This window comes from Equus asinus, chromosome 2 (genome assembly GCF_041296235.1).
Source record: "Equus asinus isolate D_3611 breed Donkey chromosome 2, EquAss-T2T_v2, whole genome shotgun sequence".
Lineage (NCBI taxonomy): Eukaryota > Metazoa > Chordata > Mammalia > Perissodactyla > Equidae > Equus > Equus asinus.
The window spans coordinates 36,772,398-36,797,989 of NC_091791.1; the positions used below are offsets into that span (position 1 = coordinate 36,772,398).

At 43.6% G+C, this 25,592-nt stretch overlaps 1 long non-coding RNA gene across 1 annotated transcript in view; it reads left to right on the top strand.

Annotated features, from left to right (window-relative positions):
• The first annotated feature begins 485 nt into the window (after positions 1 to 485).
• The window catches only part of LOC123279278 (uncharacterized), a 47,077-nt gene continuing 21,970 nt past the window's right edge, over positions 486 to 25,592 (top strand). Inside the window, exons 1-2 of the long non-coding RNA XR_006517211.2 lie at positions 486 to 658; positions 763 to 926. This is a non-coding gene — a long non-coding RNA (uncharacterized lncRNA). The remainder of the gene's footprint in view (positions 659 to 762; positions 927 to 25,592) is intronic.

Sequence of the window (25,592 nt, forward strand, 5' to 3'; positions counted from 1 at the left end):
TTTTTAGGTGTAACAATTTCTTTCCGGTTATAGGCCTGTGAAAATTTGCATACTGCTCTGATGCAAATAATTTTTTTTGAGTGTCTCATTATATTTCATCGGCTCAGAGAGATTTTATAGAATCAAGCCCCGTCTCTGGTCCTTTGACATCTGATTTTGGTAAATGACCCTCATATTGGAGAGTTGCTGTCAGATGGTACCCCCAAACCCCTGAAGCATTGAGCTGGGAGGAAGATGCTCCCTTCACCATTTCTATCCCCCGAAAGCTCATTGTCCGAAGTCGCTGGGGCAGTCAGCCATTTCCTAGTGCAGCGAGGCTGGGTGAGAAGTCCTTTTTAGGCAAGGCATTAAAAGGAGTTGGCTGAGCAGATCTAAAATACCTTGGTCAACAGGGCGGAGCCAGCCCTGGAGCAGAAGTATTACTTCACAGTTGCATCGGCTTCCTGTGGCTGCCAATAGAGGCAGCATCTGGCGGCCAGCCTACCGCAGAGAAGAGGGAACTCCACGGAGAAGAAAATAGCAACGAGGCCCCAAAGGTGGAAGTGCAGCCTGAGAAACTTCAGCTGGCTGGGACTGCTCTGCCAGCTCGCATTGCCACTCTGCAGAGCATGGCGTATGGCACCCCTTGGGCTTTACAATACTTGATATGCGTCCTATGGTAAGCATGTTCCATAAGCACTTTTCAGGTATTGTTTAATCCATATCGTTTATCTCAGATCATAAGGCTATGAAGCAGGTGCTGTTATTTTGTCCATTTTTCAGACGGGGAAACTGAAGCTCAGAGAGGTAAAATAACTTGCCCGAGGACTCACAGCTGGGAAACAGAGGAGCCGGGATTTGAACCCCCTGCGTGGTCAGCTGCGGAGCCCAGATCATCACAGCAGCAACCTGAGTTCTCAAGTGGAGATCAAGATGATGAGGTAAAGGTGAGTGCTGCCTCTGACGGCCACTGTGGATTGGAGCAATCTCGTCTCCTCCCTTGGAGGTAAAATTTTGGGTCTTGCTTCCTTACACACAACCAAATGACTGCAATTCTAAAAAGAGATAAATATAAAAACAAGAAGTGAAACACTGCAGACACCTGAAACTCGACCATTTCTGCAAGCTCGAGCTAGCGGAGCTGCCCCACAACAGAAATAGTTCTGTCCTGTGGAGATAGGCTTTGTTTTGCTACATGGCTGCATATGCAGTGAAGTGATATCAAGTCCTGAGGGTCCACTCCTTTGATGAGTTAAGCACACAAAGGCCTACATTTTGATATAATCTGATAGCATGTAGTTAAGTCCTGGACAAACGGCAACTGTGAGGAAGTGATAAACCCAACTTCCTGCACAACGCTGCCTGAGATAACACTTTCCATGGACTGGAAGGAAAAAAAAAGAGACATGATTGCTACAGAATTGAAAAGGAACTATTCCGTTCTTAACACATAACCCCTTTTTCATGTGGTCCCAGCCACAGCAAAGCAAATCTGATGGCAGTCAGGTGACTATGTAGTAATTCCACCTATGACTTAACTCTGACTTTTATTCATAGATAAAATCAATCACTGGAGATTCATTTGATTTTTCCCTCTTCAGTATACTTTAGTTCAAGCTCGAAATCTCGGTATCCTCTTGGTCAGGAGACCTTCCCTGAAGTTCACTGAGAACTCAGATTGAGAGAGTTGAGGTTGCATTAACTGGGTCAATGGTGTTCCCACTGAGTCATTCAAGAGATCGATTCACTCTGAATAAACACACATTGGAATAGTTGCCAGTTTACCAAAGGACCAAAAGCTATTTCCGCAATGCCAGAACAGGGTCAGAGGGACAATCTCCCTAAGCGTTCTCATAGGTTGTGTCGTATGTAAACAACTAGCAAGAGCTGACTGTGCTGGGAATTTTCTGTGAATGCATTCCTTCATTCACTAATTTTGCAAATAGTTACTGAGTGCCTACAAGGTGCTAGGAAATACAATAGTGAACAAAAAAGAGACAGCCCCTGCCCTCAAGGACTTCCCAGTCTAGGTACGGAGGCAGATAGTGAAGCAAATATACAAATATAAGTAAATCACAGATTATATTGAGTGCTCTGAAGAGAAAAGGACAGGGTGGCCTGATTTCGGTTTAGACGGGCTGGTCAGTGGAGACCTCCCTGAGGATGTGATATTTAGGCCCGAGTCATCCAAGCAGACCAAGAGTCGGGGAAGAGAGCTCCAGCAGAGAAATCAGCCTATCTCAAGGTTCTGAGATGGGAGAGAGCTCGGTCCCTTTGAGGAACTAAGGAAAGACCTCCGTGTCCAGAATAATTTAAGTCAGGAGAGCAAAGGTGCGATACGAGGCTGGGAAGTGAAGAGAAGCCAGATCAGGTGAGGCCTTGTAGGCCACCTGGAGTTTGGCTGTATTCTGAGCACACTGGGGAACATTCCACTAATACCGCTGACCTCTACCAGTGTTCTGCATCTAGAATGTTTTCTAGGCAAGGATCTCAAAGAGAATGCAGCAGCCCTAACATCCTTGGGGAAAATTTGTGAGAGAAAATACCTACCAGTAAGTTGGAGCCTCAAAGGTATTCCCCTAAGTTCAGCCAGTTCGGCCAAGCCACAAACTGGGATGGGAGAAAATCAGGAAGATAAAAAGTCAAGGAGCAATTGAGTCACATGTCATTTTATTATTTTACTGTGATTATGGAGTCACACAGCTCTTACATCTAGATAGGACCTTAGCAGTCAGGCGGACCAGTTCTCTTGTTTTACAAGGGAAGAAATTAAGGCCCAGGAACTGACTCTGAAGCTCCCTTTGCTGCAGTCATGGGGAAGGGAAAGTCAGTGCCCCAGTGTTGAGAACCTCGCTGAGGACGGTGGGTCTGGAAACCTGGGCTTCCAAAGTGCAAAACCAGTTTCAAGTTTTCCGTCTTCAAGTCTTCTTAATATGTTGGCTCTATTCCACAATCGAGTGACTTAAAGAGCTTGAAGGCACGGGTTAATCAAAGCCTTGTTTCCTTCTCTCGTGTATCTACAAGTCCTGAGCCCTTGTGTCTCTGAGAACCTGCTCTCTGTGAGCCCTACTGGCTGCCTAGCCCTCAACTCTAGGGATTTTGAAGCGCTGGGTGTGATTAGCCATCTGCTTTTGGCTCTAAGGCTCCTGGCAAAGGATCCTGGCCTCCTTCAAGTGAAGCTGAAGAACTTGCTGGTTTGAGATTGAATTAAGTTACTAAAAAAGGACGACACCTCAGAGCCAATCAGACACTGTCTTTGCTATTCCGACAGCTTTCCAACTTGGGGTTGATTGGACTCCTGCTATGCGATAGCTTTCTGACCCGCGCAGAATTTCATTTAGTTGACCTCAGATAAAGTCCTTTACTCCTCCAGGCCTCCACTTCCCTTCAGATGATGCCCAAGGCCCCTGCAGTTCCAGCATTCTACACGTCCAAGATAAACCGAAGAGTTTGGAATCTTGACAGAAAATGCCCTTAACACCTCACTTTCTATAATGAGGTGGAAGGAAGCAGGAAGGAGGGCAGGAGAAAAGTGGGGGAGGAGGGGAGAGAAAGAGGGAAGGGAAAAAAGGAAGTAAGAGAGGGAAGAAATTATTAGTGAACAAACTAAGAAAGGAAAAGATGGAAAAAGATGTGCTTTCCAAACCTCTCTGCAGTGGGCTTGAGCGGTGAACAAGCTTTCGCTTATGTAGCTATCAAAACACAGCCCAGGGCAGTATACCCAGGCCTCCTTTGCAGACCTTGACTCTGGAAGTGGAGAATGGCTTGTGCGTCAACAACCTCTGTTTAAAATAGCAAATGAAGTTTCAAGAAAAAAATTGTTAGAGAAGAGTGATCATTTTTTTCTTCTAAATTTGAAATACTTTATATTGCAAGGATTTTGTGAATGGTTGACATTTATGAAAACCACTTAGCCCAAGGCCCAGCACTTAGGAAGTGCTCAGAAAATGTTATAAAATGCTGTAATTCATACTAAAAAGAACTACTGGTCCAGGCATCAAAGAACCTGAAATCCAGACGTCTGTATAGCCATGCGGTTTAAGCAAGTGTCTCTGCCCTCTGAGTCTGTTGTCTAGTTTGTAAGCCAAGTGGATGGAATTGAGTTAGGTGCACATGGGGCTTTTCCAGCTGGTATTCTCCAAGTCCATTTCTAACGTGTTAGTGCCTCCATGTTTGAATTGAACATTAATATCATTTTCAGGAAAAGAATTTCTTTCTCACATCATATTATAAAGCACTTATATAACTTCACAGAATACTTCTCTTTCTTTCCCTAAATTGGTAGATTTCGAAGCAATAAAATTAAAGGGAAGTAAATGGGATTAACATCTGCGTAAAGGACCAGTTGGGGGGCAAATTTTGAGCAAATAATTAAAATGTAAATCGTCTTGAGAAATGTCAAGTGAGGGAGTCCAGTCCTGCTGCTGCGCTATTTGGAGGACGGTCAGAGTTTGCCCAAACTCCGCTGGCTCTTGACCCAATTACTACATCCGCTGAGGCCTCAGTACTTCCTAAAACTGGATTTCAAACACCTCTGGGAGGCTGTCATTTCCCTGAGGGCTTCTCTTCAAGTAAAATTGTTTTTGCCTTCCCAAACTGAGTCAACACATCTGTTCTTACCTATCTTAAAAGCTTCATCGACTCAACAATTGTCCAAAAGGAAGAGGGGAAAAAAAAAAAAAGCTATTGTTCCATGAAAAATTTTGGCAAATCTTATGAAAACACATTCTTAAAACATCTCTCATTTCTGAGAAACAAAGTAAAATGTATGAATTGTTTTTTATTTCATGACTAACAAAATGATTCATGGCTACAGTGAGGTATTTTGACCATATCTACATAAAACAAGTATGAACATTCAATTGAAAAAGTAAAAATAACCCAAGTAGAAAAACAAACTTTGAGTACCTCCTCTCTAAAAGGCACGGAACTTGGCCTCAAAAAAACTAGGCAAGTTGTCATGCGCAATTTTAAGCTATTTGGGTGTTAGTTGTAGTTTCTATGCCCTGGGAAGTTTCTTTACAACTACTTTTCTGTGGTGTCCAATTCAGGAGCCACTAGCCACATGTGGCTACTAAGCACTTTAAATGTGGCCAAACTGAGATGTTCTGTAAGGGTAAAATACACACTGGATTTAGAAGACTTAGAACAAAAAAAAAAAGAATGCAAAATGTCTCCTTAATAATTTTAGATTGATTATATATTGAAACAAGACTATTTTAAATATATTGGGTTAAAAACATATTATTGAATTAAATTCATCTGTTTCTTTTCACTTGTTTAATGTGGCTATAAGAAAATCTAAAATTACATACATAACTCGGATTTGTGGTTCATGTTATATTTCTTTGGGGCACTGCTGGCTTAAACTCTTGGTTGACTGTTTATTCTAAGGTTTAGAAGCCACCTAAGAATTCTTAGTCACAAACGTCTTATTCTTATTTCAAAAAAGATTCTGTCTAGTGTGGTCTTATAGGTTTGTAACTAGAAACTAAACTCCTAAAAGTACATCTGGAATGATAAATATTTAAATGAAAAGATGTTGACGTTAAATTCAGTGGGGGAAAAAAGGTTAAAAGACAGAGTATAATGAAAAAATGTTCACCCTCACTCATAATTAAAGAAATACAATTAAGACAAAGTATGGCAAATATTTAAAAGTTTCATGATAACTACTGTTGATGCTAATGAGGGGAAACAGGCATTTTCATATGCTATTTGTAGCAGTATAAATGGGTACAAGTTCTTAGGAGGGCAATTTAGCAAGAGCAATCAAAATTTAAAATGTACATACCCTGTGATCCAGTATTCTCATTTCAGGAACATTTATGCAAAGATGTGTCACAAAGACTTTGTAATAGCAAAAGACTGTAAATGATCTAGTGGTTCATAAATAGGGAACTGCCTAAAAGTTTTGGTACGTTCATATATTGGAATACTATGCTGCTAAGAAAAATGATGGCAGTCTCAATATTATTAGTAGTATTAAGAACTATAATATTAAGAAATAGTAGATGAAAAAGCACAGTGCAGGAATCAGTTATTTGCTCAGAATTATCTGAGATTATGTTTTCTGCCCACAGACGGAATGAAAGTTTAAAACAATCATTAAGTTGAATTATAAGAAAAAAAATTATTCTTTTTGATCCTCTGAATTTAGGGGACTAAACATTTATACCTACTCCATTTGTGTTTATAGAGGTCTTTCTGGAATCAGGATGAATTGAAGAGGGGGTAAGACTAGAAGACGTGTTATGTAAGGGCCTGGCATACAGTAAGCACTCAATAAATGCTTGTTATTGTCATTATTAATCATAATAATTCAAGTTAAAAGAGATGCAGACTAAACCAAGGAAGTGACAGCAAGAAAAACAAAAGAGAGAGAGAGCCATGAAATAACTATGGAAGAAGTGGAACTGACAGGACTTGGTGACCGAAAGGAGACAGTAAGCTAGAGCAAGCCTCCAGGGTAATTTCCAGGGTGGGCTGGAGGAGCCAGATGTCTGTGACAGGAAACTCAGGAGAAGGAGGAGCTGTGAGAAAAAGGTAAATTCAATTTGGGACATTATAAATTTAAAGAGACCTGTGAATCTCCAAACGTGTCCCCTGAGGAATTGGATCTATCCCTGCAGAACTCAGTGAGAGAGGACAAGGCTAGAGAAATGCCTTTGGGCATCCATCCTCACTGTAGAGGTGGTGCAGGAGTTAAAGCTATGGGTTTGGATGAAGTTTCTCAGGGAGAGCTAAGGACAAGACCCAGGGAACACAATGCTTAGGAGATGTTATGGGTTGAACTGTGTCCTGCCCCCCAAATTCATATGCTGAAGTCCTAACCCCCAGCAACTCAGAATGTGACCTTATTTGGAACTAGGGACATTATAGACATAGTCAGTTAAGATGCAGGCATTGGGGAAGGAAGGTTAATCCAATATAATTGGCATCCTTATATCAAGGGGGAATTTGGACCCAGAGGCATGCACACAGGGAGAACACCGCAAGACAATGAAGGAAGAGATCAGGGTGATGCTTTTACAAGCCGAGGAACCAACCTTGCTGACACCTTGATCTCCAACTTCAAACCCCCAGAACCATGAGACAATAAATTTCTGTTATTTAAGCCACCCAGTTCATAGTACTTTGTTATGACACCCCTAGAGAATAAATAAGGAAGGTAAACAAAGAATGAAAATCTAAGAACACCGAGATGGTGAGGTTCAAGAAAGGAGGAAAGCCAGAAAAGGATGGCAACATCAAGCCAAGAACAGGAAAGAATTTCAAAGGGAAGTCATGGTCAACAAAATCAAATGTTCCCAAGAGGTCAAGCAGGGGGACAGAAAAGGTGACTCCTGGCAAGGCAACAGAGAGGTCATTAGCAACTTGGGAAGAGCAGTTTCAGAGGAGTAAAAGAGAGGGAAGCCAGATTGTAGTTGAGTGAATAAGAAGCGAGGAAGAAAAATAGACTTCTCAGAAGTTTGAGGAAGGAAAGAAGAGGATAAAGGAAGTTAAAGAGAGATCATTGGGTCACATATTTTTTCAATGGGAAAGATTTGGTATAGCTAGTTGACAAGGACAATGAGCCAGTGGAGAGGGAAAGGTTGAAGGAGAAACACACTAGGCACCCCTTATCCATGGTTTTGCTTTCTGTGGTTTCAGTTACCCATAGTCATCTGTGGTCTGAAAATATTAAATGGAAAATTCCAGAAACAAACAACTCATAAGTTTCAAATTGCACGCCATTCTGAGTAGTGTGATAAAATCTTGAGGAGTCCCACTCCATCCTGCCTGGGACGTGAAGCTTCCCTTCGTCTAGTGTATCCACACCGTATACTCTACTTGCCCATTAGTCCCTTAGTAGCCGTCTCGGTTATCAGATTGACTGTTGCAGTATCACAGTGCTTGTGTTCAAGTAATCCTTATTTTATTTAATAATGGCCCCAAAGCACAAGAGTTGTGAGGCTGGCAATTCAGATATTCTCTTATTGTGCCTAATTTATAAACTAAATTTTATCATAGGTATGTATATATAGGAAAAAATGTAGTATATATAGGATTCAGCACTATGCACAGTTTCAGGCATCCACTGGGGGTCTTGGAACGTATTCCTTGTAGATAAGAGGGGACTACTGTAGAGACAGAGAAGATGGAGACGAAGATGAAGAGGATAGAGAAGGAAAAGGGGGAGGAAGAAGGGGGAGGAAGGAAAGATAGAGATAGAGATGATGGACATGGAAACAGAGATGAGAGACAGAGAAGAAGGGGGAGGGGAAGAGAAGTAGAAGAAGAAGAAGAAGGGAGGAAGGGGGGAGGAGAAAAGATCTGGGGGACCCCAGAGAAGCCATTCTGATGACTGGGCTGGTGTGGTTAGGGACAGACATATCACATTTCCAGACAGCAGTGGCAGCAAGGCCAAGGGCAGGGTCTGAGGTCCACTACTGGGAATGGCAGTGGCAGAGGCAATGGGACACACGGAGGCATCCCACCTTCCAGCGTGGCAGCAGCAGTGTCCTCACCAGGCTGATTTTGTAGCATGATTTTGACCATGGACCTGACTGCTGCCCTTGTTTCTGTTTTCTTAGCTGCTTCTCTAGCCTCTCTGGGGATTCTGGGAGCTGCCCGCTGTCTTTCTGATCACTTCTTTTTCTGTTTCGATCAACCTGAGTCAGCTTCTGTTGTTCACAACTAAGAACTTTGCCTGATTCAATGATGCTGAGCACTTTATAAGAATGAACCATTTGATCCTCCCCAAAAATCTGAAAAATCTAGGTTTATATTATCATCTCCATCTTGCCAATGTGGAAACCGAGAGACAAAGAGCTTAAGGAACTTGCTCAATGTCACAAAGCTAGTAGGTAGCATAGCCAGGCTCAAACCCAGGCTATTTGCCTCCAAAGCACTTAACCACTGCATTCCACTGTCCTTCACCTAAGCAAGCCCCACGGTTCCCATGACCACACGCCCTCTATACATCCCTACCAAGCCCATTCATGTCCTCCGGGATGCCAAGATGGAGTTAGGAGTGCAAGAGCTTACTGGGGAGAGGGAGACAGCGTGAGAGAGAAAGGAGGAGGCTGCAGGGTTGGGCAGGGAGAGCCTCAGATCACAATACACATCTGACAAGGGCTCGGCCACTCAATGCGGAGTTTTGGAGCACGAAGATTGCTCATCTGAGAAGTCTCACATTAGACAGAAATAACTAGACCTGCCCTCAGCATGCTCTGTCATTGGCTGGGGGCTGCCCGGGAAGAGCACCGCCTCAGCTCCAAGCTGTGGTGGCTCCCAGAGGTGCTGCCACTAATCGCGCTCCTCCCAGCTGAGTCAGGCTCTTTCTTGAAGGGAGAGCTTAGTGGCACTCATCCATTGCTGCCACACCTACCACTCCCTTCTTTTCTCTTGGAATACCAGGGATTAAAAAACTGAACGAAAGAACCCCGTTCGGCTCTCCTCCACCATGGTTTGTGTGGGGTTTGAGTTCCCAGGGCACTCACTCTGATCTCAATCCACTTGATCTTACACACATCAGTGATCCCAAGTCTTCAAAGAGATTTAAAATAGCTGCTCCTCAAATAACAAGAATAATAACAACAACAATAATAATAATAATAGAGGTCCCTATTATAAATATTCATTTATAATTCTAGTTCATTAGAAAAACTTAGCTCTCAGGTACCTCTGAGACTTCATAGCTCTTCTTCCAGTTTTTCCCCAATAAGGAATCCCAGCAGCTCATATGTTGCGTGAATGGCCAGGCAACTTCTCAAAATGGCCCAACCACTTGCTGTTGGGACACCGTAGCAGAAGACATTAAAGCTGAATGAAGGCGCAAACGGCCGTTCCTTAGAATAACTCCCTGCCTTAGTGCCTTAGTGCTGGAATTATAGTTGTTGTGGTGGTTTTGAAATATGTCTCCAAATTCTTTTACAATTCTCCCTTCAAATGATGGAGCTTAACTCCCTTTCCCTTGAGTAGTGACTTGCTTCTAGTAAATAGAATGGGGCAAAAGTAACGATATGACTTCTGAGACTAGGTCATAAATGCGGCTTCCTCCTTGGTCTCTCTTGGATCACTCACTGTGGAGAAAACCAGCTGCCATGTGGTGAGAACACTTAAGGGCCCTGTGGAAAGGCCCAGGTGGTAAGGAAACAAGGCCTCCTACCAACAGCCATGAGAGGGGGCCATCTTAGAAGTGGATTCTCCAACTTCGGTCAAGCCTTCAGATGACTGCGACCCCAGTGACATTTGATTGCAACTTCCATGAAGACCCCAAGCCACAACCACCCAGTCAAGCTACTCCCATATTCCTGACCTCCAGAAACTGTGAGAGGATGAATACCTGTTGTTGCTTGGAGCCATCAAGTACTGGGGTCATTTGTTACCTAGCAGTAGACAAGACAAACATGGTCCCTGTCCTCCTTCTGGGGATGGATAATAACCTATTATTGCACAAATGTGGAAGCACTGTGAGTTGAATCCCGCCCAGCAAACCTGTACGAATGCTAGGCTGTCCCACCAACGTGGAATGCGGGAAGGAGATGCGTTATATTATTGTATGGATCGTGACTGGGATATCGATTTGGAGTCTACTTTGTCACTCAGAGGTACAGCTTTTTGTCAGGCCATGATCATTGAAGAGACTGTGGCAAATGATAGTGGGCTCTGGAGCTGTAAGACCTAGTGGATTCAGGTCAGAGTGAGTGTCATGGCAGCCCAAACCCCGCACAAACCATGGGGAAGGAAGAGCAGAAGCCAACAGCTTCACAGAGGAAGCTGGTCTTCAAAGACTACAGGAGTGCAGAGAGAAGAAAAGGCAAGAGACCGTGTGTCTCCAGGGAGACCGAGGCCCAGAGAGGGCCTCTCAGCTGTCCGTCTCCTGTGAGCCAACTGGACTTCCAGGATTGCATTCCATGAGGTATTCATATATATAAAAATTTTTTTTTCACTAAATCTACCTTTTACTTAAGCTAACTAGCTGAGTGGGTTCAGTCGTTGCATTCAGACGATCTCTGAGATATTCCACTCCAGCCTCCTACCTGGTCTCCCCACCTCCAGTATTCATCCTCTCCAGTGCACCCCATGTGGGACACCAGAGGGGTCTTCTTATGAAGTAATCACTGCTTCATCACCTCACCTTCTCCTCCACATACACACAAACCTTTGGTAGTTCGCACTCCTACAGGTGAAGTATCTCAGCCTGGCATTTACCGCCCTCTTCAGTCTCGCTCCAGCTCACGTTTTCCTGACTCCCCTGCTTATACCCCATTGCTAGATAAATGGAAAACCCTGAAGTACCTCCAATGTGTCTTGCTTTTCAGACTTCAAACTTTTTTTTGAGTCACTCTCTCCACCTGGAAGCCCATTCCTCTCCTCATCTACCTCACTTCATTCTAGCTATCCAACAAAGATGTTCTTTTTTTTTTTTTTTATAAATGTGCTCTCTTTTTTTTAATGCTTTTTTTGGTGAGGAAGATTGGCCCTGAGTTAACATCTGTTGCCAACCTTCCTCTTTTTTTTTTCCTCCCCAAAGCCCCAGTACATAGCTGTATATCCTAGTTGTAAATCATTCCAGTTCTTCTATGTGGGATGCTGCCACAGCATGGCTTGATGAGTGGTGTGTAGGTCCATGCCCAGGACCTGAAGCAGTGAATTCCAGGCTGCCGAAGCGGAGTGCGAGAACTTAACCACTTGGCCACGGGGCTGGCCCCAAAGATGTTCTTAAATGCTTCTCCATGAAATGGTCTCTGATCCTCTCAGATGGTGTAGGGTTTCTCTCCTCTGAATGCCTCAGTTATGGCATTGGTAGGATAAAAGTCCTTTTCGGTCTATATTGTAATCACGTATGTATGTAGCTCATCATCTCTCGCAAGTTATAAGCTTCCTGAGGATGAGAACAAGATTATTCATCTTTACATCAACTTGGTCCTAAGCCCCCTTCTCTATTCACTCTATCCTCTCTCCTTAAGTGATCTCATGATCTGTAACTTCGTCCACCATTTACACACTGATGCCTGCAGCCCAGACCTCTCCTCTGAATGCCAGACCTCTGCTCTCACAGGCCCAAGTGACAGACCCACACGGGTGTCTTAAGGTTCCTCACACTCATCATGTTCAGTGGAAACTCATCATAATGCCTCCCACCTGACCCAGACCTCCTCCAAGTTTCCTTTCTTAGTAAAGGCCACCCCCCTCCAACAACCAGCCATCCAATTCTGCAAGCCAGAATCTAGGAGTCGTCCTTGAACTCTCCTGTCTGTCAACCTCTGTGTCTAATCCATCAGCAGGACTTACTGATTTTGCCTTCTAAATAGTATTCAAATCCTACAACATTCCTCCTTCTCCACTGTCACTTCCTGAATCCTAGCTGTCATCATCCTCACCTTGCCCACCATCTCCCATCTGGTATCCTAACCAGGCTCCCCATATAAACTCTAGCCTCACATCTCCAATCCAGTCTAGGCCATATGGATAGAATGGCATTTGGGTTGGGTTTTCTTTCTTTTTTTTTGAGGAAGATTAGCCCAGAACTAACATCTGCTGCCAATCCTCCTCTTTTTGCTGAGGAAGACTGGCCCTGAGCTAACATCCGTGCCCATCTTCCTCTATTTTATAGGAGGGACGCCTGCCACAGCATGGCTTGATAAGTGGTGTGTAGGTCTACGCCTGGGCTTCCACCGGCGAACCCTGGGCCGCCCAAGTGGAGTGCACGAACTTAACAGCTGCACCACCAGTCTGGCCCCAGCATTTGGGCTTTTAAACTCAAATATGGCCAGGTCATCCCTAGAGGTTTAGGATCTTCAATGACTTTCCATTGGTCTTAGGACAAAGATGCAAATCCTTCATATGAACTGACCAGAGCGCCCTGAGTCGTCTGGCTCATTTACTTCTCCACCCTAATTTTGTGCTGTTTCTTCTTTACTCTCAATATATCAGTCACAGGGCACTACTTTCAGTTCCTCAAAAGTGCTTTGCTCTCTCTACAGCGTTGGGGCCTTTACACATGATGATGTTTCTCTTCTCATTTCATCTACCACCTTTGCCTAATAAACTCCTGTTCATCCTTCTGGTCTCAGCTCAGACCTCAGCTCCTCAGAGAAACCTTCCCAGACTAGATGTGGCCCCTCATTTACATGTTCTCATTGTTCCCTCTAGCACCTTTCATTATATTTAGATTGTTTTCTCATTATATATTTACATAATTATTCGAGGGCAGAAATCATGCCTGTTTTGCTCACTATTTTACCTCTAGCACATAGATAGTATAGGAGCTGCTCTACAAACTTTGTTTCAAAAGGGAAGGAAGGATGGGAGGAAGAAACGAAGGAAAAGATTCAGGCAATCACTGACAAAATCTGGATAAACCAAAGCTCAGCACAATATATTTATGGCCTGGTGCATTTGATTGCCAATATCTTCAAGATATGTAAGTTTTTCTTGAAACCTAAAATTTTCATATTTTCCTCTCTTCTATATTTCCATCAGTCAGGATTTCACGTGGCTGAAAGGAGCTAACCATAGTGCTTTACTAAATAGAGGCTTTATTTCTCTCTCAATAATAGAAGTTTTGAAGTAGGGCTGATACACCTGTTTAAGGAAGTCAACAAGGTCCCAAGCTCTTTATAGCTTCTTCTGCTGCTACTCTTAGTGCCTGACTTTCTTCCTCAGAATTGAAAGCTGGGATGCTGCCCCTACAACATGGTATCCATACTCCAGGCAGAAAGAAGGAGAAGAGTAAAGGGCAAAGTGCATGTGACAATTGGACTCATCTCTTTTTATCAGGAAAACAACGGCTTTCTTGGAAACCCCACGCAGGGAACTTCTACTTATACCTCTTTGGCAAGACCTAAGTTGTGGCCCCTCTAGTATCAAAGGAGTCTGGGAAGGTGCATGTTCTTAAATGGGCACACTGCTGCCCTAAACACAACTGGAGGGCTGTTAGTGAAAAATAGGGGAGCTTGGGGATTGGGAGGCCACCCTGGAGTGTCTGCCATACTACTGCCACAAACAACCAGATCAACCAGATTCCAGTCTCAGAAGCCTAGATGGAAGTGATCTTTTTCAGGCTGGAAATTTGAGCAGAGTGATTCAGATTTTGCATCTATGGTGCTAAGTGATGTGGACGACAAGTGAAAAATGGCATCAAATACATGGTCGTTTTATCTATATAACACCAAATATATCTGCTTAAACCAAAAAATGATATGGAAGAAACTTTCCTCCTTGAAATGCTATTCTTATCACTGTATATACTTAATTTTAAAGATTTTATTTTTCCTTTTTTTCTCCAAAGCCCCCTCGGTACATAGTTGTATATTTTCAGTTGCGGGTCCTTCTAGTTGTGGCATGTGGGACAGCACTTCAGCATGGCTTGACGAGCAGTGCCATGTCCACGCCCAGGATCTGAAGCTGTGAAACCCTGGGCCACCGAAGCAGAGCACATGAACTTAACCACTTGACCGTGGGGCCAGGCCCTACTTAATTTTAAAAGTCAACTTTCAAGAAGTTAATTCACTGCCAAATTTGAGCCTGCAATTAAAGCCTGCTGCCACTAGGTGTTGCTCCTTCAGTCACGTGGTTTCATTCACACCCTGCATGCAGATGTTTGCTCAGCTATGGAGGGAGTAAATGAGACTCTCCATGCACCAATTAAATGAAAAATGTAGAATAAGTGTGTAGCCAAGCCAGCTGTAGTTAAGAACTTGGAAGTCAGAAGGCTACGTAAGAAGAATTAAGAACGTAAGGGATTCGTAGAGTGGTTGAGCCCTTTCTAGACAGAGGGTAGAATGAGGGAAGCTGAGTGATTTGTGGGGAGAGGTTTCTCCGTAAGGAAACGACAAGTTTGATAACTCAGAGGCAAAGATAGATGAAGTATGGAACACAGGCAACAAGACTATGGCAGGACATGGCTACTGTGAAGGGGAATCTCTTTTTCAATTAGTGTCGTTGTCCTCAATTAGTTCAATTCAACATTTACTGACCATCATCTACGTGTCAGAAATTCTGGGAAATGCTGCTACTCTTCCCTGCCCTGCAGAGGAGGAGGAAGAATATTATTGCTGGATAGACCTCCGGAGGCCACACATTCTACTTCCCCATTTTAGAGATAAGGATATTAAGGCCCAGAAAAATTAAATGACCCCCCGTTGTGACCACGTAGTTGACAGAAAGCCATGGCAAGATCCAGGGTCTTCAGAGTCTCACCCAAACAAAATCCTCAAGACCTGGCTGGAGGCCATGTCCTTGCAGGGCGGTTCCTCATTTTCAGAGGGGATGGGTTTTGCTGTTGCTGTTGTTTCTTTTTTACAACTGACTTACAGGTACAAAGGATGTCATTCAAAAATTATCCCTGATTCTCAAACTTGCCTCGTTATTTTTCTTCACTGTCATCAAGAATATGTCAGCCAAAACCTAGCTGAAAATTCCTCTCCGCGAAGCCTAGGTGAACCTACCCAGGGCTGATCACTCTACTCTGCCCGCCTTTCCTCCCCCGACCTCTGCCTCTGGCTTCTCTCCCTTCCCTTCAGCACCTCCACGCACACCCACCAGGCTGATCTGCACTTGTTAATTAATGGTTTCAAGATGCTCTGATATCATATCAGAGATTGAGTCTCCCAACTACCTTTATAAGCTCCAGAAAAACAAAGGCAGCGCTGCACAGGAGCCAAAGGACTGGAGTGAGAAGATCCTGGATTACAGCTGGAGCTCTGCCATTTACTGTGTGGCCTTCAGAAAATTATTTAACGTCATCGAAGCTCAGGTTGTTGGTGTGTATAATGAGGAAAACAATACCTACTTTCTAAGGGTGATGCAAGGATTTAATGAGATAAAGCACCACAAAGCACTGAGTGGTACAAAGTTACACAATGATATCAAGTCAGGGCTCAATAACATGTTTATTATTACTTTTTTATTTGTTCCCACTCTCTTTTCTCTCCAAGGAATGCCTAAACGGTGTCATTGGTCAGACCTGGGTTCAAAAAATCCTAGCTCTTCCACTGACCAGCTACCTTGAGCAATTCCCATTACCTCTCTGAGCCTCCCGGAACAAAGCCAGGCCTGTGGGCCACTCCCAATATTTATTGACCGAATGAGATACCGTCTCCTTATAGGAGTTAAATGAGACCACGTAAGCAAAGTACCTGCTGCATTCCTTTTCTTGAGCTTAACTGATGAACTAGTCACCTTGGAAGCGGATGGATTCATCGGATGTCGGATCAAGAGTCTCTAGTGGATGTGATGTCTTATTACTCATCTATACTTCTTTATTTATTTTCCTCAATAGTTGCTGGGGGAAGATGTGATAAGGACACACAACACCTCTCTTCTCCATCTGAGTTCTAGATCCACTGAGAAAGAAGACAAAGAATCATCAAATAGGGTTCAAATATCCCCTTTATTAAGCTGATGTGGAGACTGTGGCTTCTATGAAGCAAGGGGCCTTCTCATACCGAGCCCCAAAGTCAGGCAGACTTACTCTGGAGCGCTGGATCCCCGAAGTCCTCCCCACACCCACTCCACAGAGGAGACCTGCCCCTGGAGGGGCAGATGAAAAGGTGTGGTCTCGAGAGGCAGATTGCGCCCCAAGGAGGGAACGAGAGAAAGAAGATGGGCCACGCAGCCCCTTTCACTCTCCCACTCAGGTAAGTGACTCCATCTCCCCAGGGGAGACATGAAGGTGGGACAGAGGCCAAAAGTGTTTTGGGAAAACCCCTAGGTTTCTAAACAAAAAGTAGGCAAGAAGCATTCTAAGCATTTGCTGCCTAACGAGCTCTGTATGCAAAGGTTATCATGAGTATCTTTAATTGCCCACCACCACCACAAGAATTTAGAGGGTACATTGAATAGTGGTTAAGAGCTCAGCCTGGGAGCAAGCTGCCTGGTTTTGAATCCATGCTCTGCCACTTACTAACTCTGTGACCTTGAGCAAGTTATTTACCCTTCCTGGGCCTCTGTCTTGTCATCTGTAAAATGCAGGTACTTGTAGTACCTTCCTCACGGGGTGGTTGTGAGGATTGAATGAAAGAAAGTCTATAATGAGCCAAAAACACTCAAGGATAAGAGCAAAACAAATGTAAGTTATTACCGGTGAGTTTGTCTTATAAAAGCCACGGGCTCCTTAAATTAAACGGGAAATAAAATACCAAGCTGGCCAAGAATTGCAAAGCAATTATCTCACTTGACCCAAAGCAAAAAATAATTACAGTCAACTCCTGATCATAGTTGTGATCTTAGGACCATGAAAACCATCGCCCAGTGCCACCACCTCCTGCCCCAACTTCCCACAGAATTACATTCTTCATCCTGTGAAACTCAAGTCTCTTTGATCCCCCCAAACCCCATTACACACAACTTTCTTGTCTTAGTCCTTTTAAATTATTGTCCCCTCATATGGACAGCTGCGAGGAGATTGTCAAAGAGAAAAATCCTCATGAGATTTTGTATATTTGTATGTCACTGGTTGCACTGAGCAATGAGGTTGGCAGAGATAAAGGGCCGGGCTGGTTTGGGGCTGGTGGTGCAAGTGTGAACTGTGGTTATGTTAACTAAGAGGGAGCCGTCTGGTGGCTGCACCAAGAAGAGTTCCTGGTGGTCAGTTTGCATTACGAGGGCGGTAAATATTCAAGAAGGGAAAGCTGAGAAAGATTCAAAGTTGGAGGAGACTGGGAATATTTTCTGGAAGTCTGGAATTTGTGCAGCGGGTGCTCAGGTCAGGATAGAGACCTCAAAGCTGACTGAACAGATCTCTTCTCTCAAAACAGAAGAGCGTGAGATGGTGTCATATGTGCAGGTTTTGGAGTCAAATAGAACAGGGTTTAAGTCCTACTTGTACTTACTGCCTCCTTGTTATATGATCTCGGGTAACTCAAATGTCAGTGTCCCCATGTATAAAACTAAGGTAATAATACCTACCTTATAAAGCTATGAAGAGAATTAAATAAAGCAATGTATTTCAAAGTCTGAGTATAATGCCCTGCACATATCAGTACTCACTAAATTAAAGTTATTAATACTATTATACACGATAATAAATACAGATAAGGGGCTAATATCCAAAATATATAAAGAACTCATTCAACTCAATAACAACAACAAAAATCTGATTAAAAAATGGGCAGAGGAATTAAATAGATCTTTCTCCAAAGAAGACATCCAAATGGCCAATAGGTACATGAAAAATGCTCAACATCACTAATTATCACAGAAATGCAAATCAAAACTACAATGAGATGTCACCTCACCTGACCTGTTAGAATGGCTATCATCAAGAAGACAAGAGATAACAAACGCTGGCAAGGATGTGGAGAAAAGGGAACCCTTGTGCACTGTTCGTGAGAATGTAAACTGGTCCAGCCACTACGGAAATCAGAATGGCATTTCTTCAAAAAATTAAAAATAGAACTACCATATGATCCAGCAATTCCGCTTCTGGGTATGCAGCCAAAGGAAATGAAAACAGGATATCAGAGAGATATCTGCACTCCTATATTTATTGCAGCATTATTCCTAATAGACAGGATATGTAAACACCCCATGTGTCCATCAGTGGATGAATGGATAAAGAAGATGTGAGATAGATAGATATATATATATATAATATACATGAATATTATTCAGTTATGAGAAAGAAGGAAATTCTGCCATTTGTGACAATATGGATGGACCTTGAGGACATTATGCTAAGTGAGATTAAGTCAGACAGAGAAAGACAAATACTATATATCACTTACATGTGGAATCTAAACAAGCCAAACTCATAAAAACAGAGAGTAGAATGGTGGTTACCAGGGGCTGTGGGTGGGGGAGGGGTAGAAGAATAGGAGAGAGGTTGTTTAAGGGTACAAATTTGCAACTAGTACATAAATAAGTCCTGGATATCTAATGCACGGTAGAGTGATTAGACACAACACTATTGTATTATCAACATCAAACTTGCTAAGAGACTAGATCTTAATTACTCCCACCACAAAAAAGAAATGATAATTATGTGATGTGAGAGAGGTGTGAGCTAATGCTACAATGGTAATCATATTGCAATATATAAATGTACCAAATCAACATGTTGTATACCTTAAGCTTACACAATGTTACACCTCAATTATACCTCAATTAAAAAAAAGAAAGAAAAACACAGTGAATGTATTCCAAATGGAAAACCCCTGGGTTTATTCATAAAGGGCTAGGCAATTGTTATTATTTTCTTCACCATTATGATGAGATGATGAGCTCAACTCTAGAAGTTAAGTCTAAGAAATGAACCACCTGAAAAGTATTACCAGTTCTTCCCATTATTTCCAGTTACACACTGGCAGGGACATTCTCAAGTCACAGTATGTACCCTATAAAGCTGATGCTTTTAACCAGCGTGCATTTTTCCTCTGTTGAACCAACGCTTGCATTCTCACTGACACCAAAACCTAAGGACTTTGGGTGATAACGATGTGTCACTGTGGGTTCATCAATTGTAACAAATACCCCACTCTGGTGGGGGATGTTGATAATGCGGGAAGGTATGCATGTGTGGGGGGCAGAGGGTTTATAGGAAATCTCTGTACCTTCAGCTCAATGTTGCTGTGAATGTAAAATTGCTCTAAAAAATAAAGTCTATTAAGAAAGAAATACGAAGGCACTTTGAATTACATCAACTGCATCAGTGGGAGACATGGAAAACACAAACGGTAAATTTCACAAAACTTCAATCTGACACAGCAATTCAACCATCGCCCTTTCCATTATTTTTCCAGCTCTACCAAGAGGGCCACCTGGAGCTTATGTGTTGCCTTTGTGGGTCTGCCCTGGGAAGCTTAAGGGAAGAAGAAGGTACCCCTTCCTCAGGGCTGTGCCGACCCAGGACAAGGCCACGGCCTGGGAAGTGAGCCTTAGGCTTGATTCAGCTCCAACTGGCCGCCTTAACCAGGTGTCTTTGCAAGTACACTAACTGCACAACACTACAGAGCAGCCCTGTTGAGCCATCAGAGAAGTTTTGAACCATAGATCATTTCCCGTCCTCTGTCCAGTCAGAGATGAAAGCAGTATTGCTTCAGGTGCTCACGAAGCAGAGGGAAAGAAAAGAAGTAGAAGAGGGTCTCAGAGAAGACGCCTCCGAATAGTAGAGTGGAGTCTTTCGAACCTCCAGTGTCAGCGGCTCCATCTTACTTCTCTCATTCTGAACCCACAGCCTCAGCTGAAAAACCAAGAGTGTATTTACATAGAATGGGTTCAGCCACAAATTATCTAATGTTGGAGAACCTGACTCTACTCTGCTCCAGGAGAGCAGGGACAGTATTTATTTTTTCGCACTATTGTTTCCCCAGCTTTTAACATGGTGCTTGGTAAATAAAAAAGGGTTCAATAAATATTTATTGGCTGAATTGGTGGGGTTTTTTTTTATAGGAGAATAATAAAGTCAATTGCTGCACTCCTTTCACAGGGAAGCAAGCATTTCCCTCCACAGCTTAAACACTATAAAAATGCTTCAAACATTTTCAAAGTCTGTGGGTATGAAGAAGAAAGGCAGGTGGTGAGGCGCGCTGATGAAGTCTGCATCAAGTAGTCTGGCAGTTGAGGACCTGGGCCTTGAAGTCAGAGAGACCTGGGTTTCAATCCCAACTTTTCCATCTACTGAACTGGGGACACTGCGCAGGTTGACTTAAACTGTCTCGGTCTCCCCATCTCTAAAATGTGGATAATAATGCCTACCCAGCAGGGTTGTTGAGGGGAGTAGATAATGATTTATGTCAGAAACATTTAACAAAGTTACTGGCACAGAGTAAACAATAAATGGCAGCAGTCAGTAATTTTTCTGTGCCTTCAGAAGGCTAGGGGAAAACAAAGTAGAAGAGGAAAAAAGTATGCAAATATCACAAGATCTTGACAACTGGTGAATGTGGGTGATATTTATACAGGGGTTCAATGTGTTGTTCTTCCCACTTTTATGTATGTTTGAAATTTTCCATAAAAAATTTTAAGTGAAAAAGCAGAAAATGCACAAAAACACAATTGCCTCCAAATCAATCAAACACTCAGTCAACACTTTATTTATTCCCTCAATAAATTAAGAACTGTGTGCCATCGTTGTGTGGGATGCTGGAGTCCCTGCCCTCAGGGAGCATATAGTCTACTTGGAGACAGACATTAAACACATAGTCACACAAATAAATATATAACCACGAGTTAAGAAAATGCTCCAAAGGAAATGATCTGGCTGTGCTGAGAGGATAATGAAGGACCCAGGTTTAAGAAGGAAGTCAGGAAGTCCCCTCTGAGGAAGTGGTATGTAAATGAAGACCTGAAGGAGCTTAGCTGGGCAGAGGAAGGACAGACAGCACCCAGCTGGACTGGCCACCAGGGGCAGAGGTCTCGAGGTAGGAATGGGTGGGAAGGCCAGTGTGACTGGAGTTCAATGCAAGGAAAAAGGTGGCTCAAGAGGAGATTGGAGAGCTGGGCAGGCTCTGGAGGGCCTGTTAGAGCTTTGGGACTTGGTCCTCTGTGTTTTGGGAAGACTCGAAAGGGAATGACCAACTCAGCAGTCCCTTAAAAGAACTCACTCTGACCATTTGGAACAGATTTAAGGGGCCATGTTTGTTTCTGCATGGAATCTCTCTAGACAGATACGCAAGAAATCAATAGTAGGGGCTGCCTCTGGGGAAGGGAACTGGGAGACTAACTAGATCAGCGAGGTTGGAGGGAGACCAATTTCCACTGTATATGCTCTTTTGTACTGGCAATGGATTTTTCTATCAAAAACAAATCAAACAATCATTTAAGAGAAAAACATCCCCCCCAAAAGGAAAAAACATTGAAATCACACATCATGGGCTCATGCACGTGTGTGTGCATGCACACAACACTGAGTTACATAGGAACAGAGGAGAAGACAGGCTGACAACAGATTTCAGCCCAAACCAAAGCTTTCCCAATGATTGTGTGACTTCATCCTTCCTCACACCTTCCAGTGACAAAGCCTCCAGAAGGCCCAGAGTGGGTGGTTTCCAGAGAGACCCTGGAGTTTTGAGAGCCTTTTAAGGCCTTGGCTCTCGGAGCACTCCCCAGGAGAGAGTGCCAGGGGCACATGTGCGGGCACGCATGCGTGGAGGCCTGGCTCCAGGAGGGTTCTCTGGGGGGATGCAGGATTTTTGAAGGCCCTTGAGAGGCCTTCTCTAGGCTTGGGGAGGGGATTTAGAGCGAGATAGAGATGATGCTTATGGTCAGTGGTGAAGGAGGGGCCTCATGGGTGCCCTGTCTTTAGGAAATGACATTCTGCTCCATGCAACATGTATGGGGCTTGTCAGATGGCAGCTGATACAAGGAGGTTGATTTCGTTAATTCTAGCCTTCACCATGGCCTCTTTCCTCCCTCTTTCCCATCTCCTTCAACCCATCATTTGATTACAATTCGCCTGAAGACTTTCTTTGTGACCTGCCAGAGTACAGTTCACAGTATGTAAACAGTGGATTTTGCTGTGTGCTGGGATTGTCAGTTCTATTTTTATTCTTTCTTGCTTGCTTCTGATTTTTCTCCAGTAAACATGTTTACTGTTGCAGTAAAGAAGGGCATGGGGAAATCTTTTTCAATGTTTGCATACAATTTTGCCACCAAGAAACTGGAAACTACAACTACCTCTTCGTGTTTTTGTATCAGAAATACAAAATGAGCAAAAATAGGGCTTTTAGGACAGGTCCAGGGATGGGTACTGCTAAAGCTTTGGACCTGTGTCCATACTTTCTTTTTCCTCCCACATTCTTCAAACGTCAAAGGTTCAACTTATTTCTCGATTCTCCAGCCCTATGTTCCCCGCCCCCACCCTATTCCTCTAACACCTGCTAGCTGGGGCACCCTCTTGAACCATATTCTTCACTTCAGCTGCCTTTATAAATTAACTTTCTAAACTGGGAAAGCAATACTCCACACCGCTAAGCAGAGGCAGTTTCACTAAGACAGATGGAAACAAAGAAATGGGACCACATTCACTTAAAGATTTGCATAGGCCCCGACACTGAAAGCTGAGGCCTCTAGAACTCAGCCAAGTTTTTCTTACAAGTCCTGAAAAGTCACCCCATCTCTTGGTCCCCAGCTTCACTCAGTGATCCTCCACCTCTTGAGGACCGCAGCTGTGTGAATAGGGGCTGAGCGCCCACCCCAGCGTCAGGCTGCCGGGGTTCAAGTCTGCATGCTGCCAGCTCACCTCTGGGGACTTGAACAAATTCACTTCACTAAACCTCTGTTTCCTCATCTGTAAAATGGAGATCACATCTGAATTAGATGAGATAATGCGTGTGATGCCTAGTAAGCGTTTAATAGATGTGAGCTATTTTTGAGTTCAGTAATTCTGCCACTTCTTCCTGCTGCCTCTCACCCCATTTAAGTTGCTATCATTTAGGTGTCTACTTTAAATTAAAGAATATTCATTTTACCTCTGGATAATTGGGGGAATTTTGTCTGGACTGCCTCCGAGGCATCACAAACCTGAGGGAGACAGAATTCCCTGGTTAATTAGCAAGCTCTGTACAGTGTTCTGTGCATGGAGGAAGGAGGAGGAGCAGGAAGAGACTAAAGACTGCAGGTCTCAGTGCAGAGAAAGCAGATGAAGGCGCAGTCCAGGGGAGAAAGAGCCCCTGGAGGAATCGAATGTTGAGTTTTGTCTTAAATACTATGATGGAATGGGATCGGCAGAGTCATAATAGGTTATCTGAGGTTTTAGAACTGTACCTCCAGACCAGTGGTTCTCATCTGAGTGCAATTCTCTCCCCCAGGGGACATTAGGCAACGTCTGAAGATCTTTTTGGTTGCCACAAAGGGGCAGAGAACAGCTCCTGGCATCTACTGAGTAGAAGCTAAACATCCCACAAGATCCAGGACAGCTCCCCACAACAAAGAATTTCCCACCCAATGTGCCAATAGTGCCAAGGCTGAGAAGCCCTGATTTAGATTTGCACTTTTTGTGAGAAAAGCATACTTGCCTTCCTTTGCCTTTAAAAAATGAGTGTTCGCTGAAGTTGCTATTAGTATTTTCAAATAGTTTTATACCGAACAATGAGGCAGCATTTTCAGGTTCCACTAATAACAACACCTTCCTTTCCTTTCGTGCTTCTGGGGATCATGCTAGCTTACCTTATGCCCTCACCCTACAAACACTCCCTTCATTTCAAGAAAGGAATTAAAATGCAGGAAAGCAGTAGCCACATGCGTTAATGATTACTTGATATCACAATAAAATTCCGGGCCCAGTAGCCAGCTCATCAATGCTTCCTTAGATAAGTCAAGACACTTCACCAGAATGGGCTGCTGTCCAAGCAGATTAAATTAGAAGAGCTTGGAGAACACCACAAAAAAAACTTATCAACGTGATCAATCAGAAAGAGTTTTACTGGCTGTTTGTTAATGCATTTCACCAATCAAACAACTGAGGAATGCGACTGCTGGCTGTTGACCCCAGTAACCCAACACCACTGCGCTGTGTTAAATTGATAAATTAGTTTAAAAGAATGTTTACCTCCCTTTACTGTATGACTCTCTGCTTGGCGTCCTTTTATAAGAGGATGAGCCTGGCTTCCAAGACTCAAGTGTGTAAGGCAAAGAAAGGCTCCCACAAAGAAACTGAACTTCCCATGAATAGATTGCCCAACACTCAGGAGGACACAGCCACTCCAAAGCCCCTTGAGGGCTAAAGGCCATATCCCTTCTTAGAAGCTGCTGCCTACTCATGTCCACTAAGGGAGAAAAACAAAGGTCTCTCCAAGAAGCCGTGAGCCTCTCAGTTGGGAAACCAGGACATGCCCTGCAATCACACTCCTTTTCTGAGCTACTTGACTTCGGTGGCTAATTCAGATCTGAGGTGTACCATGCAAACACAAATGGCATTCCAGACAACCAACCATCACTGACCAGGAATTTAAGTAAACCGATCACTTGTTGGCATTTGTAAGAGCCAGTGAATACGTGCAACCACAGGTAAGGGGGTGGCTGAAGAGCTCAGAGTTTGAAAGTAGCTGGCACTAGGGTCAGACAATGTCTTAATGGCTAACAACAGTTGCTACTGCTTATTGAGCATTTATTGGCCATGTGCAAAGCGCTTTCTCTTGATTGGATCATTTCATCCTTGCAACAGTTTGTGAGGCCATTATTATTATATTTCCTTGATTCGCAGATGAGGAATGGAGGCTCCGAGAGGCTACAGTGTCAGCCTTCCTTAGAAGTATTCGGAAGCAGGGGTTAGGAAGACTGCTCCCTGGGCAAAATTTGCCTCCTTGCAGACTTGGATGAGTGGCAGGTGAGGCAAGGTACAAGCACCCAAGAGACTCTTAAAAGAGCCCTGAGGGAGAATGTAAGGCACACAAAGCTAAGGAAAGGAGATGGTAGGTTGGGCATTTGAGTTAAGGTCAGGATAGAATTGGGTAGTCTGATTAGAAGATCACCTGCAAGGTTCCAGAACTCCAAAATGTGGGATGCAACTACTTGTGGTATAAGGGATTATTGTCGGCATTCACAGTAAATCACCTAAAGGAAAGGATATTAGCTTTTCAGCTCAAGATCAGTTGTTTGGACTTAAATCAAGGGGGAAAAATCTGAGTTTGGTGCTAACATGTTTGTTAAAGTTGTTACTTCCTTTTTTTTTTTAACAAAGA